Here is a 15,605-nt window from a genome sequence, read left to right on the forward strand (position 1 = left end):
TTGGGGGGTTCCGTAGGATTTTGGGCGGTTTTGTTGGAGGCTGGTGCAAAAGGGGGGTTTTATGATTGGGTGGGGGGTTTCTCATGTCGCTGGAGCAGGTGTGGGGTGCATCCTGCATGTAGGGGCGGTTATTCCTATTATATGGGAGAAGAGTAGAAAACCTGTTGGGATTATCGAGGGGTAGGTCAAGCACAATAGAGTATTTAGCCAGGTGGAGAGGCAAATTGACGTTATGCTAATTGTTATGCTAATTACGCTATGTTATTATGTTATGCTAATTGTTACTGTTTGTGGATTGTGGGAATAAGTTAGGGGAGGGGGTGGGGGTGAGTCAGGAAATTACGGATTTATGAGGTTTAGATTGTGCGGCACAGGCCGAGGATGGTATTGTGTAGGATGCACCTGCTTCCAATAAAGCGGCCTTTATCACACCTACATTGAGCCTCGGGTCGGTGCTTTTCTCCCCCCCCTCCCTTTCCCCAATGGGCCCCAATGGCACTTATATATTTTGATGTGTGCTGCGCATGTATACTTTCATGGAGGTTGACGAAAAACATGCCCCGGGTCCCAATAACACAGAATGCAGTCATAAATCAACGTGGTAGAAGTACTCCGCCCCCTAACGGAACTCTGCAAAATTGTGCAGAGTTTTTCGGTAACGTGGCGGAATTCCGTTGAGTGAAACTCTGCGAGCTCCTCCTACCCCCATTCTCAATGAGAAAGACAGTCTTGAAGGACAGAAGGCTCAGCCAGCACCTATCCATCAGCTCTAAGTGTATGCACGTGAGAAATATCAAGACAAAGGGCCTTATTTAGAACCTAGCAGATGGGCCACTCCACCAGCTAGCAGAGTGCAGATGTATCTGACAAGCAGAAGAAAACAAAAGAGGGAGTGGAGAGTTGGTATTCTTAACAAACACCTGGGGTGGATTCACCCTCCCCTTACAATTATTAATAAACAGAAAGATCCACCCAAGGGAGATTGCAATTGATGAAGTTAGATCATGGGTCAGTGTGTTTCCTACATTGGTGGGAAGCACATCGTGTTTATGCCTTTTTGGTGTGTGAGGGGTATTTAAGAAACACGATGTGCTCCCCACCAATGTAGGAAACACACGTGACCCATGATCTAACTCCATCAATTTCAATCTCCCTTGAGTGGATCTTTCTGTTTATTAGTATCTGACAAGCAGCTAGACTGACTAATGTGTTTTGGCAAAAGGAATGTGCCAGGTTTTTTTATGGGGGAGGGAAGGGGCACAGGGGACCGAGGACTAAGCATCCAGGGGCATATTACCAACAACTAGCGATATTTATCGCTAAATGCGCTTAGCGACTTTTTTTATCGCTGCCTATCGCTGGATATTTTAGCGGAGAAAACATGCTATTAGCAACGTTTTTCTCCATAGCGCTAAAATATCCAGTGATAGCGGCGTAATGCGAGAATATCGCTGAAAATATAGCAATATTCTCGCATTAGCAACGAAATGCTCTTAGCCATGTTATCCACCTCCCATTGGATAACATGGCTAAGAACTGGTCAGAGCAGGCGTTAGTTTTTGGCGATAGCGGGAATATTTCGATCGCTACGCCAGCCTTGTGAATAGCCGATAGCGACGTTATCGACTGCTTTCAGTCGCTAACGGGTTGGGTACGCCCACTTTGCATGTCATTAGCTATAAATATCGCTGACATGCAAACCAAACCGCTCACTATCGCCTTCAAGCTGTCGCTAACTGCTGTTAGCGACAGCTTGATAATAGGGCGATAGAATTTTCATAGCTTAGCGGCCGAAAACGGCCACTAAACCGGCAAAAAGTGCTTATCGCCCCCCTTGATAATATGCCCCCCAGTTATCTCAGTTTTACTGTTTTGAGCCATGGCTTAAAGCAGAGCAAGGTCCTACGAGAGCAAGCAGGGCCTGTAAAGAGATGCTGTGCTTGTTCTCTATCTCCCAGGGCTCTTTAGGGAGCTGGTGGAGGGCAGCAGGGAGCCAACAATGCTGCCTCACTGTCTAGGGTGGTAGGGCAGAGGTGGGGTTAAGGTATTGGAGTCAAGTGTGCAGATGGAGGCTTCCTTCCTCTTTATTGCTTTCCTCCGCACACCCGAAGAGTTGTATCCCTTTGTGAGAGGTTGGCCTTAGACGATGGATAGGGAGTTTAGCAAGAGCAGGGGATGGGTGAGGTTGTGGGTAGTGGAGTAGTGATAGCAGAAGGGAAGGCGGGGACGCAAAGGTAGAGGAGGCCTTCAGGTACTGTTGGTGGCAGGGCAGGCAGACCTGTTGGCTAGAGGAACAAGGGATGCAATAACATTGGGAGTGGAGTGCAGCTCAGGAGACAGGCATCCAACAGGGTGGCGGCAGCAGGCAGCAATAATGGCATGTTCACTGCTGTGAGGTAAGAGGTCTGGAGGCCGCGGACGAGTGGACTGTCTTTGATGTTAATTGTCCTTCCACTTGTGATGCCTTAATTTATTTAACTCTTTAGATAGAGACTAAACAACATTCCAGACAAACAGGAAGAACGTGAGGTGAAAGATTCATTCCCACGTTCTCAACAGAAAGCACTTGAAGAATGGTTCTGTAAGGAAATCTCTTACCTTTGGAGGATTGAAAAAGAAGAATAAAAGAAGATTTGTTTTTATAAGGAGATAACAAGGCCCACTTTGTATGCTTATGCCCTTCATTACAGGGAAACTCGATTATTCACCCATGACTAACAAACCAACATGAAAAATGAAACTAACAGAAGCCATCTTGAGAACAGATGGACATATATGTTCAGGAGAAGTCTAATGGGAAACTCATCCCCTTCTAAGAGTAATGAAGAATAGACACACGGGTTCCTTATGCTTTAACATTATTACCTCCCCTATGTTTCGTATTCTGTTTTGTATCATATGGTTATGAACGCACAATCCATTGATACATTGGAATTGAGTGTATATTTGTATGAAGTCCAAATATTCTGCAAGCCATTGCTGGCTAAGACCACATGCTCAGACCAAACAACCTCTATCTTACTTTATCAATCAAGCCTTTTTTGAAGAAAAGCACCTGTATTTACCCCAACACCAAAAGAAGGTTCCATCGCAAAAGTATATTTGGAAGGAAGTTTTGCACAAAGAACCGTCTGCTATTCAGTCTCTCCAGCAGGGTCATCAATATTTTTCATTCCCTATCTGGACAGCAAGTACTGCGGTTATGTGGGTTATAAAGTGGCGAATGAGATCACAATCAAAAATCAGCATCCGCTTCCCCTGATCTCAATACTACTAGATCAAATTAAAAATGCCAATATTTTCTCTAAATTAGATATTATATGAACAATAATTTTGCAAGAATAAAAGAAGAAGATGAGTGGAAGACAAAGTTTAATAGAAAGTATGGACTTTATGAATAAATGGTAAGCCTAAAGGCTTATATAGTACCCCGACTGCCTACCAGCATTTCATAAGCAATGTCTTCTGAGGCATTCTGAATACCTTTGTGGTCATTTACTTTGATGACATCTTGGTATTCTTAGAGATGCTTGAACAGATAGGATACACACAAGAGAAGTCCTATGTCAACACTCCTTGTTTGCCAAAGCGAAGAAGTGTGTCATTGAAGATTAACTGATGTCCTTCCTGGGGTTTGTTACCAGGGCATTCAAATGGATGGAAGTAAAGTAAAAACTGTGTGAAACAGATTCAAAGGCTTCTGGACTAGTCAAGTTTTATAGGCATTTCTTTTACAGTTTCTCAAGGATCATGAAAGCCATCACTGAATATACCTAAGAAAGACCATCCAATTCTTTGGGGGCCTGAACAAGAACTAGCTTCAGGATCCTTGAGGAGGCTTTTACAACCGTTCGGCTTCTGCTGCACACTGATTACATGCACCCCTTCTCTGTAAATACAGATGCTTCATCCTTTGTGATTGCCTCCATCTTTTCATAAGAACCTTACTGAAATAGGGACATGCATCTTGTAGCTTATTATTTTTTCACACTTTTAGTTTTTTTTAAATTTGTACATGTATTAAAAATTTTACATCATTATGTCTAAATTACAAATTTTGTATGCAGTATAATCATTGAGGACATACAGTAGCATTGATGCAAGCATGTACAGTAAAAGAATACTACTCTAAACCGAAAGTCCACTCAAGGGTTCAGTCATGTTTGTCTCAAGATTCTCGTCTTGTGTACTAGTGTCCCACTTCATGCTCCTGGCCCCATCAGTTGGTGTGGCTGCGTGTGTTCCGGATCATACCTCCCAGCTAGGACGACTAATGAATGGGTTATGCATTCAGGACCTGGGCTGCAGATATAGAAAAGCTCTCTCTAATGGGATATCTCACATTTTCATCTGCACATCACCTGCTAACCATGGACCAAGGAAAGGCAGATGCCTTGTTTTGGCAGGGAAAACAAATGACTACATATCAGAATCATACTCTTATAGTCCTCGCCTCAAACTTTAAAGATGCAGCACAATCACAAAATCATCTGAGACAGATTCAGCAAGCTCAGATCAATCAAGAAACGTGGATATATGAAGCTCCTTTAAAGAGACAAAAAGTGTATCTGTAGGAAGCTGGCACTGTATAAACTATACCAAAGTAGGGTATAGTGTGCATAGAGTCCAGTGGATCTCCAAAGGCTTACAGAGGTAAATGTAGATAATACCTTACTCTCTATTTGTGGTAGTGTGTGCAAGCAGTAAGGCTTTATCAGAGGGTAGTGTTAAGCATTTATTATTGTACACACTCAGGCAAGAAATGATGTCACACACTCAAAGGCTAAACTCAGACCAATTGTTTGCATTCAAAATATTTCTTTAGCTGTATTTTATTTTTAGAACCAAGCAGGACTTGGTACAGATAAATAGAATTGTACTTTTCAAGACAGATTGATCAACAAGCAAGCTGGATGAGAATGACTTTGGTTACAGGTTTGTAAAATATTGAAATTTCTTTTGGATTACATTTGATTACTTTTTAGAGTACTTTTTGGATTACTTTTTTTACTCCGTGTGATATGCCTAGATATCACACTGGGACATTACCTAGATAAAAGGTAAGTAAAACAGTTTTTATAAAAACAGTTTTTTTATGTTTCTATACAAACACCCTCAACACCAGTTTTTCAGAGGAAAACAGTCAATGCAATCCTATGGAGAAAAATTAGGTTATCAGTTTGCAGGTAAGTAAACAGTCTTTGGGATTAAGTTCCTGGGGTTAGAACAAGGGTTCCCCCAGGGTCAAGGATGCACTCAAAGAGCACCCTCAGCGGCATTAGGGCGGCCCGGTCCAGACTGCTGAAGCCCAATGTAATCCAATGGAGGATGGGGGCCTCCGTTTGGTGGCTGCTCACGGGCACGCCACTTGGATGTTGGAGCTAAGCACCCAGGGTTAAGCTCAGGGCAAAGGGGGATCCAACTTAGCACACAACCCATAGCGGCAGCCAAGTGCAGGGTGCTGGATCGGCGTCGGGTATCCTGTTGACTTCAATGGGAGATTTCCAGTCGGAAGAAACACTGCAGGTTCGGGCATGGAGGGTTCATGGAAGCGACCACCAGTAGAAGAGGTAAGTTGGGATGCTGGGAGTTTCCTGGACACTGTCGGTTGAACCACCCAAGGCCTTGGGGCATCGGCGCAGGGGTGTCTTTAGGTGTTGGGTTTTTCTTACCAGCTCCTGTCGCGGTGGAGGGTACCCTCCAGATAGAAGCTGCACGTGTCATCGGGAGGCTTGAGATTGGTCAGGTATCACCAGATTCCAGGTCAGGATTTATTTATTTATTTATTTATTTTTTACACTTATAGAGCGCACTGATACCAGTCGGCGTCCTGGCGCTGGAGTGATAGTTCCAGAGAAGCGAAAGTCTAGGTACTTATTGGGAGAAAAGCCATGTTTTTAGATCCTTCCTGAATGCCAGGAGATTTGTATTGAGTTTGAGGGAGAGAGGGAGGGAGTTCCACGCCATCGCAGCTCCCCTGACAAAGCTCCTTCCACCCCAGCGTGCCCTCTTGATTCGGGTGGTTTTAACTAGCCCCAGACTGGCCGACCTCAGTTGTCTACCTGGTCTATACCACTGAAAAAGATCTTGAATGAACACTGGGCCAAGGCCATGCAGTGCCTTAAAGACAATACAAAGGGCCTTGAACCTAATTCGTTTCCGTACCGGAAGCCAGTGCAGTTTATCCAACTCCTTAGAGACTGAGGAAAACTTGGGCAAACCCCCAATCAAGCGGGCAGCCGCATTTTGTAAAACTTGAAGCTTGTTGAGCACTCCCTGTTGTGCCTCGAGAAAAAGACTATTACAATAGTCAATGCGTGATAGGACGAGGGCTGTCACCACCGTCTTTCTACAGCCCTCAGGAAGGTACGGTAGAACCTTTCTGATAATTCTCAGAATGTAATGTACTGAGGAACTTAGCGCATTGACTTGGGGTTTGAAGGTGAGAAGGTTATCAATAACGACCCCTAAATTCTTCACCTTTGTAACAGGGATAGGAGGGGCCCCCATATCAGTGGGCCACCAGTTAGGGCTCCAAAGATTGGTACTTGGGCCAAAAATGATCACCTCAGTCTTTGATGAGTTCAGTTTTAAACAGCTCTTTGCCATCCAAGAGCTGACTGCCGACATGCAATCCTGAAACCTGCCTGCCACCTCCCTCTCAGTCCCCGGGAGCACCAAGACCACAATCTGGGTGTCATCGGCGTATGATTGCTGGGAAGACCCTCTCGTTGTGTTGGGCCACTCAAACTCGGGCCTTGGGTGTTGAGTGCAGAGTGGTGCAGATTTGCGGATTTGGCCGGAGCCAGAGTCTGGTTCTTGAGCAAGTCTGGTTTTGATGGGAGACAGAGTCTTGTAGGGAAGGCAGGGCAGATCTTTTGGGTTCTGGAAGGCTGATTGCTGCAGGAGGACGAGATCAGGAGCGACTGGTAGGGCTGAGGCAAAGGAGGTTAGTATCCTCCTCTGCTTCCTTCAGCACAGCTCTTCGGTCCTTCTTCTTTTTCTTCTTCTTATTGCTTGTCTGAGGAGTCAAGGTTCTGGGTTGCCCCTAAATACAACATTTTGGGCTGTTTCAGGTAGGTACAGGTCGGGACAATGGGTCCATTCCTTAGGGTGGGTGCACCCCCCATTATGCCACCCTCCAAAACACTATACCCATTTTACCTTTGAAGATCTCCTTTTTACCCCTGCCCTAACCCCTGCCAAACCCCACCCACTCAAGAAAATACCAATCTACCCCTACCACACCCCAACCCAATCCTTCCACATCCCAAGCCATCCCTACCAAACGCAAATCCACCCCTTCCACATCCCAATCCAATCCTGCCAAGCACAAGAGCACCCCTTCCAAAACCTCCCCACCTCCGGAACCCAATACCACCCCCCTAAAACCACCCCCTTACCAAACCCAAGGCCACCTCTCCCAAAATCTCCCTTCCCTCCCAAACTCAAGGGCACCCCTCCCAAACCCAACCCCCCATCACATGTACGATTTTGGAGGTGCCTGGTCTGCCCCCTAGATGCCCCTTCCTGAGGAGTATTCCCATTGGCAGTGTATTTGGAGGTAAGCTTGGTCCCACTGCACAGCCGTGGAAATCTTTCATCATGTGGCTGCGTTTTGACTTAACCATGATTATGAGAGCCTTATCTCAATTTGTGTAATAAATAATTGTTTTCACTAAATTAGTTCTGCAGTTATTTTTCCTTAGAAATTGTTTAATTACTTGCAATGTTTCTGAGTAAAATGTGAAGTACTTAATTTCCTTTACCATAATGTCAAGTAAAACAAGTGTTTTTTTAATGCTTATTTTGTTAACTGCATACACTGGTTACCAAAGAATGTGATGGTCATTTAAACGTGGGTGCAGGCATTCGTCATAGTAATTGCCACTTTTACCAACTGATGTTATACAAGTTGCTTGTATGTGTTACTACTGGTGTGTTTGTTTCACCTTGCTCAATGATTGGTATGACATTTTTTGTGACTATTGAAATTGAATGCAGTACAGTTCTTGCAGTAGAGAAGGGTAAATGTTACATGGATGTATATGTTGAATACTTCTAATTTGTGACTAGCATTTCATTTCTAAGCTAAAGGTTACACCTTGTTTAGTGCAATTTCTACATCATGTTACATTGCACTTATCCGTGTGATGTGTATTGGATATGTTTTTAATGTGGTAATTCTAGAAATTATTTTAATCACAACTGTATGGTGTTTTTTAAATTTTTATTAGAATATCCTTTTTTGTGCAAGTGTCCATTTTTTGAAGGCAGCTTACACCAAATATATACATACAATATGATTATACAGGTGTTTTTCTTTAAATTTCTTAAAGTCAACATTACAGATGTATACATTGCACATTGATATGCTATTGCTTGTAAGAGCGATTCATAAATGCAGGATTCTTGTGCACATGTTACCAGACAGGTCAATAAGTAAGAGGTAAGAGTGTAGCTTACGGTCAATTGTGCCCACAACAGTATTGGTTTTGTCCATCATCAAGCAGTAGTGGCAGGACATGGAAGACCGGTGCCATGGTGGAACAAGAAGTGTGTACATGAAAAAAGGTGAGTTTCTGCCTTATATTCCTTTCATTTCACCAACTGAGGTGTGGAGGATTTATCTACACAGTCATGTCGGCAGGAAAGCACATCATGAATGGCCCAGTGGGGAAACTGGCTGCTTTCACCTCTCCTTCCGTCGACACGGTAGGGATTTCCTTGTGGTGGCAGCAGGACAGCGGGAGTCTTTTATCTATGGACCCGATAACATCTAAAAAGTGCATGTGGACCGCCAAGTTGTGCATGGGAATGCTGCAAAAAACGCTGCATTGGGCACCGATTTGACAAATTCTAAATGAGGCCCTAGGTCCCCTATTTTGAAGATATTGGAATTGGCAGACTGCACTGTTTCGGCCACAAATGCCAACCCAAGTATCAAAAACCACGGTGGAACATATGCACTGTGGTTCAATAAGACAAAACAAACAATGAAGAGGATGAATAGCACAGTGCCTTCCAAGCCACACTAGTACAAATCTATTACTCAAATAAAACAAAAAATAACAAAGCAAACAAAAGAAATATATGAAATCCTACAGCACAAATTTCAGCTGTTTATCATCAACAAAGGCCTACACTACCTGAACGCCATAGCAGATGCCCTGCTATAAAAAAAATAATATCCACCTAAAACAAACATAAACAACATACATAAAAACCCATTTACATATAAAATTTTTATTTATTAATCAGCGTGAATTTCGTATTAAAACCCAAAAAAAACATAAAATAACACATATCATATACTGACAATTGGGAATAAATAAAAAAAATTCTTACCATTAAATTAAACATCACAACAAATCAAATGGCTCTCATACAAACAAATATTTCCCATCCATCAAAAATAAGAGAAATATAACTTGATCTTCATTAAATCCCCCAAAAATTAATCAACGAAGATAAACAAAAATTACCCCAAACATTTAAAAAATGAAACATACAAAACAAAATCAACAGAGACAATCGATAGTCCTTGAAAACTCTTACAAACCCAAAAATCTGAAAAAATTGGGGAGGGTGTTGGACATTAAACGGGTTAGATTTACTATTCCCACTCCAGTGTAAGGTACATTGGGGAAGGTGTTGGACCATAATAGGGTTACATTTACTATTCCCACTCCAATTAATCTACATTGGGGGAGGTGTTGGACATTAAACAGCATAGATTCACTATCCCCACACCGGTGTAAGATACATTTGGAAAGATGTTGGAGATTAAAGGGGTTACAATTGAAATTCCCACTCAAAGGTAAGCCACACTGGGGAAGGTGTTGACATTCAAGGGTTTTAGCTTTATATTACCACTCCAATTCAAGTTACATTGGGGAAGGTGCTGGACATTTAAGGGGTTAGATTTACTATTCCCACTCCAATCTAAGCTGCATTGAGGAAGCTGGTGGATAATAAAGGGTTACCAATGCTATTTCCACTAAACACATAAACACAATACACCACTTGTCTGGTGGGCCCAGCACCTGCAACAGGAAAGGTCCCAAAATACAACATGGGCAGAGTACGTTTTTTCACTCAAAACCGATCCTTTTTTGTAATGTGGGTAGCTGTGTATTTTGTGCCTAAGCTTCGCTGCCACGCAGGAAGACCTGCCAAACTGAACATTTCAGAAAATTAAACTCCTAGAAACGTTTAGAGTGGTGTGACTTGCACAACATTTCCTTACACATAAGGCATTGCAAAATTCAAACTTTGGCTGAAAAAACACACATTTTCCTCATATTTCTGTGAGAGTAAGTCCCTAATTACGATGCTGGTCAGACGAGCATCTGACCGGCCTTTGGTGCGGTAAATGGACCAGCCGACAGGTAGTCGGCAGTCCCAACTGCCAAATTAGTATCCAAAGCTGTGGAGGCGGTCGGAAACATGCCTCTATGCATTGAGGTTGTGCTGCAGCCCGGAAAAGGGCCGCAGCACAAGCTCCAATGCCAGAATGCATGTTTTTAAACATCCCCGCAACCTGTGGCAGGCACCGACAGGTGCCTGCCACATGGGACATGGATGCTTGTGGGGGCACCTGTGGTGCCCCCGGCCTGGCCTCGTAGCAGAGGCTGCACAGGGACAAAAGACCTGCTATGGGCACCCAAAGTCCATTTTCGACAGCCTTTCAATGGCGGTCAGACTGCCATTGAAAGAGCGTCAGAAGGGGCCATCGTATTCCCTGAGCAGGCATAGCCCTTATTGTAGGGATTACATTTAGTCCTGGGCGGTAAATTTCATTCCGTTGGCGGAATTTGCGGAATTTCGCGTTCCGCGGAGAACGCGAAATTGCCCACAATTCTGCGTTCCGCGATTTTGCGAAATTTTTTGCTTGTTCGCGTTCTCAAATGCATGTTCGCAAGATATTTCCCTGAGAGCATTTCTGCGCGTTCGCGGAGATTTTTTACCGTTTCGCGTAGATTTGCGTAACGGGATTACGCAAATTCCGCCCACCCCTAATTACATTCCGACCGCTGGGCCGATGGACTCTTTGAGCCAGTCAGAACTGCAGCCGTTGGTGCATGTGGTCAGACCGACCAGATTGTAATGCGGCGGTCTTACCACTGCTTTAGATGTCGGTGGAACCGACACCGATGTGCCGTCAATGTCAGTCGCACCGACATCATAATGAGCTCCTAAATTCTGAAATCTATGTGGTGTAGTTGTGGTACTCACGTGCAGTAGGCCTCATTAAATTGCAGTTAAAGGCTTATTGTAATTGTTTTGATATGTATTGATGGCATGTGTTTTTTAAAATTGTCTACTGTATTCTAATGTTTATGGGGTTTATGTGTTGTGTAGGTGGGTATTTTGTGTTTCTTTTACAGGTTTGTTGTTTGACCCATTGAAGATATCGATTTTTAGGATGCATTTTTGTAAAGGAAAAAAATTGGTTATATTTTAACCAATGTTATTTTAAATATCTATTTACTTTTTTAGGTTTTGGTTGTCCTACATGGATTTGTATTGGAATTTTATTTTTGTATTTGATATTTTTGCATTTTGATGGAATTTTTATTTTATATTTATGGATTATTTTAGTTTTTGGATTATTTGGAGTTTAATTTCTTCAGTTATGAAATTGTAAGTAACCCTTTTTTTAATTTTTAAAGCATGGGATATGTTCCTGTAATTTTTTATTGTATGTTATTTATTGTTATGGAAATTTTTACACCCTATATATTTTATATTGCATTTTTTAGTTTGTGTTGTGATATTTGAAGTTGATATTTGGGATATTTAGGGGCTGATTACAATGCGTCTGGTAAAGGTTACAGTCGCATGGTAATGGGCCGTCCGTTTTCCTTTCCAACCGCCTCATTACGATGGAGGCGGACGGAAAGAAAACCGGTTGGTCATTCTGGCTGGCTTCCAACAGGCTCGGAGAGCCCGTCTGCCAGTCGGAATCTGGCCCGTAATCTCTAGGGCGGACCTTTCCGCCCTTGAGATTAAGGAGACGGTTTCCAACATGGTTTCCATGTCGGCCTGTCCGATATGGAAACCATGTCGGAAAGCATCTTTGGGGGACCCCAGCAGTGCCCCCTTGGGTGCACGGCCTCTGGTTGGAGGCTGAGGTGGCACCTATGGTGACCTCCTATTGATCCATGCATCTTGCGGCAGGCACCTTAAGGTGACTGCCACTGTGTGCAGGGATGAACCGCACATCCCATTCCACTATAGGAGCACGCATTATGTCTGGTTTATGGTCCAAATGCATGCTTCCATAGTAGAATGTAGGAATGTGAAAGAACAGTGTTCGCTCGCATCCTCATGAGGTGGTCGGGACCACCGGCCGGGTGTCAGTCAGTCCCATGACCGATGCGGTGTCGGGTGGAAGTGATTCCGCCCGACATCATAATGTCTTCCGTATTGTTTTTATTTACACATTTTTAAAGAGTTTTTTTAATTCCCGTAGAGGAATTTTTTTAATGTGTATTTTTTATTAAAGCGCGAACAGAAAAATATATATATATATAATAATTAATAAATTGCTTGTTTTTTATAGGTTCGTTTTGGGTGTTTTTATAGGATTGTTTTACTTAAAGTGAGGTTCTTGCTATGGAGCCCTGGTATGGTAAGGAATGTATGATGATACAACGCATGCTTTTACAACGCATGCCATTACAACGCATTTTTCACAACGCAAAAAGTATTACAATGAATGTTTTTACAACGCATACCATTACAACGCAATGTAAATAGAATGCCTTAATAGTGCCATCACCACTCAAAACAATACTACGCATACCATTACAATGCAAAAAAAATATATATTTTAAATACATTTTGTAAAATAACTCCTGGCACGGGATGCAGGGAAAATAGGGGTTTTGGGTGGGTAAGTGTATTAAAATGTGGTACGCAACCAAACTCATACTTTTTCAAAAATGGGCATTTTAAAAAATTAATACCCGGGTATTAAAATTAATAGTCGTGTATTAATTGAGTAACTTAAAATATTTTCAAAAAAGCAACATTTTCAAAAACATAAACTAATTTATTAATATAATAAATATATTTAGAGATCGATGTAAAACTTAGACTACAAAGAAAAGAATCGAAGTAGCTAAAACGATCCACCATTTTATGAGCTTGATCAACCACAAGTCCTACAACAGTTTTCATGACAAGAAATAGAACCTACAGCAAACAAAATGGAGGAGTAAAAACTGACAAACCCATTAAACAGTCACTTTATTAAAGATAAATTAAAATATAAGTTCTCACATAAAATGAATCCAAAAAAAACGAGAATCAAATTGAATCTTTTTTCGAAAATGATGGTGAGACACCAAAAAAAGTATAAATAAGGCTTGTACACCAATTTGAAATCAGTGGTCTACAGACTACCAGTGAGAGCAGATGATTTTAACGCTACCTCTCACGCTCCCACAAAATGTAACACATTGGAATAGAATTTCAACCATTCACAAAAACGAAGTAAGTATAATACATTTCTAGTAAAATATAAACTTTAATTAATAAACCATAAACATAAAAAAATTATTATAAAGAATATATATTATTTTTCAGTTTTTTGCAAATTTGACAGACATTTATCCAACTTGCCGAATATTGGAAAACAATTAATAAAATTGTAAGTAAGTGAATTAATTAAATAAAATATAGAGTTGTTTAACTGAAAAAGGGACTTTTCGTTCCCAAAATGAAGGAAAGTTTTCATTTTAACTTTGAAAATGAATCACAGTCGGATGATACTTTTAAATCGTTTTTCCTATTAATTTACCTAAAAATGAATCATCTTTAAAAATTACTAAAAATATAAGCCAATGTATGAAATGTGCTGAACTTATTATAATTGTAATTTTTTATATGTCTTCCAAAGTGTTTTAATAAAATGCAATTAATGCTGCAAAAAAAATGTAAATAATTTCCCGAAAAAAAAAATGTTTTTGTTACATTCACATGTAAAACTAGATAGGATTATAAATTACGAAACTTGTATCTTTACTAAACTGATTGTTTTAAAAAAATAGGCAAGACTGTTGAATAATGCTGTAGTAATATATGATTTTCACAAAGAAAAGTTATGTATACAATGAAATTAAATATTATGAATGGCATGAATATTTTTTTTTAAATACATCTTAATACTTTTTTTAAAATGCTAATTCCTATCACTTTTACTTATTTCCAGAGGAAATACAGAAAATATTTCTGAACATATCAATATAAAATGTATTGAATAAACAACACCAATTACAAAGAACGACATCTCTGTCCAAGGTAAATTTATTAATATTTAACTCAATACATTTTTTAAATAATGTAGCAATTTAAAAAATGAATTAGAAATTAAATCATGAACATTACTGCAACTGTTTCTGAACTGTAATCTATATAGTTTTTAGAAAAAAGTTTGTAAAATTTTTGCTGTAAAAATTTCAATTTTTGAGAAACTGTAATACCTTGTTTCCTTGAAATAATGCAATATTTTAATCCTATTAATAGGGATTTAATACATTGAAAATCAATAGTCTATATATATTATATCTTACTACAGATATCATCATTTACATCTGAGCTCAAGCAACAAAGAAAAAAGACCAGCTTCAGAACACCTTCTAAAGAAAATCACCAGCATCTTCAAAACATCCTAAAAAAATACTGAAGGTAAATAGATCTCATAAATGAGATGAAAAATAATGTAACCCCTTTTTCTCCAGATAGAACAACATAGCAAAACAACACAATAAATTTAACCAAAGATTATCAAATTATCTTTCAGCACAACAAATTGAAAAGTTAACGAACCAACAAGCAGTTCAACCTAATCCATCGTAACGAACCAGCAACCAACAAAAAAGGTGAAAAATACTTTTCCATATTTTACAAGGTATTTTACAAACAACTGGCAAAAATGAGAAAATAAACCAAGCAATCAGATAACATTGCATATAAGTTTTTTGAAACCACTGTACCAAAAGATGCAGAACCAAAAAAAGATAACAAATCATATATTAATAATTGTGACATACTTTTCTTTTATTTCTTATCATTTCAGATAATGTCAACGAATAAGACAGCCCATTATATTACCTCAAGCAAAGGAAACCGACTTCTGAAACATGCAGGGTACATTTATTGCAAGGAGAGAATAACAGAACCAAGGAGACATTGGAGATGTGTGAAATACTACTCAACCCATTGCACAGGCAGAGCGGTTACTCTATGTGACACAGTTGTTAAAACAACAGAGCATAACCACTCTGCCTCTGCAATGGAGATTGAGGTAAGAGAAACAATTAATGAAATAAAAGATATTGCAAGCACCTCCAATGACTCATCTGGTTCAATTTTGAGGGAGGCTGCCCAGCATGTCCCTAGTCATGTTGCTAGCAGTATGCCCATCATTCCCAATCTAAGACAAATTATACAACGTAAAAAACAGGCAAGTAACCCACAAAGTGTTACCCCTCAAACATACTCTGATATACTTATTCCTCCTGAACTCTCTGTTTCTATATTTAACGAACCTTTCTTACTGCATGATATCAAAAACGAATAATTATCTTTAGCAC

General features: G+C 40.5%; 1 long non-coding RNA gene across 1 annotated transcript in view; it reads left to right on the forward strand.

Annotated features, from left to right (window-relative positions):
- Window positions 1-15,605, forward strand: part of LOC144824920 (uncharacterized) — a 438,184-nt gene that overhangs the window by 218,776 nt on the left and 203,803 nt on the right. The window lies entirely within an intron of this gene.

This window comes from Lissotriton helveticus, chromosome 3_1 (assembly GCF_964261635.1).
Source record: "Lissotriton helveticus chromosome 3_1, aLisHel1.1, whole genome shotgun sequence".
Classification (NCBI taxonomy): domain Eukaryota; kingdom Metazoa; phylum Chordata; class Amphibia; order Caudata; family Salamandridae; genus Lissotriton; species Lissotriton helveticus.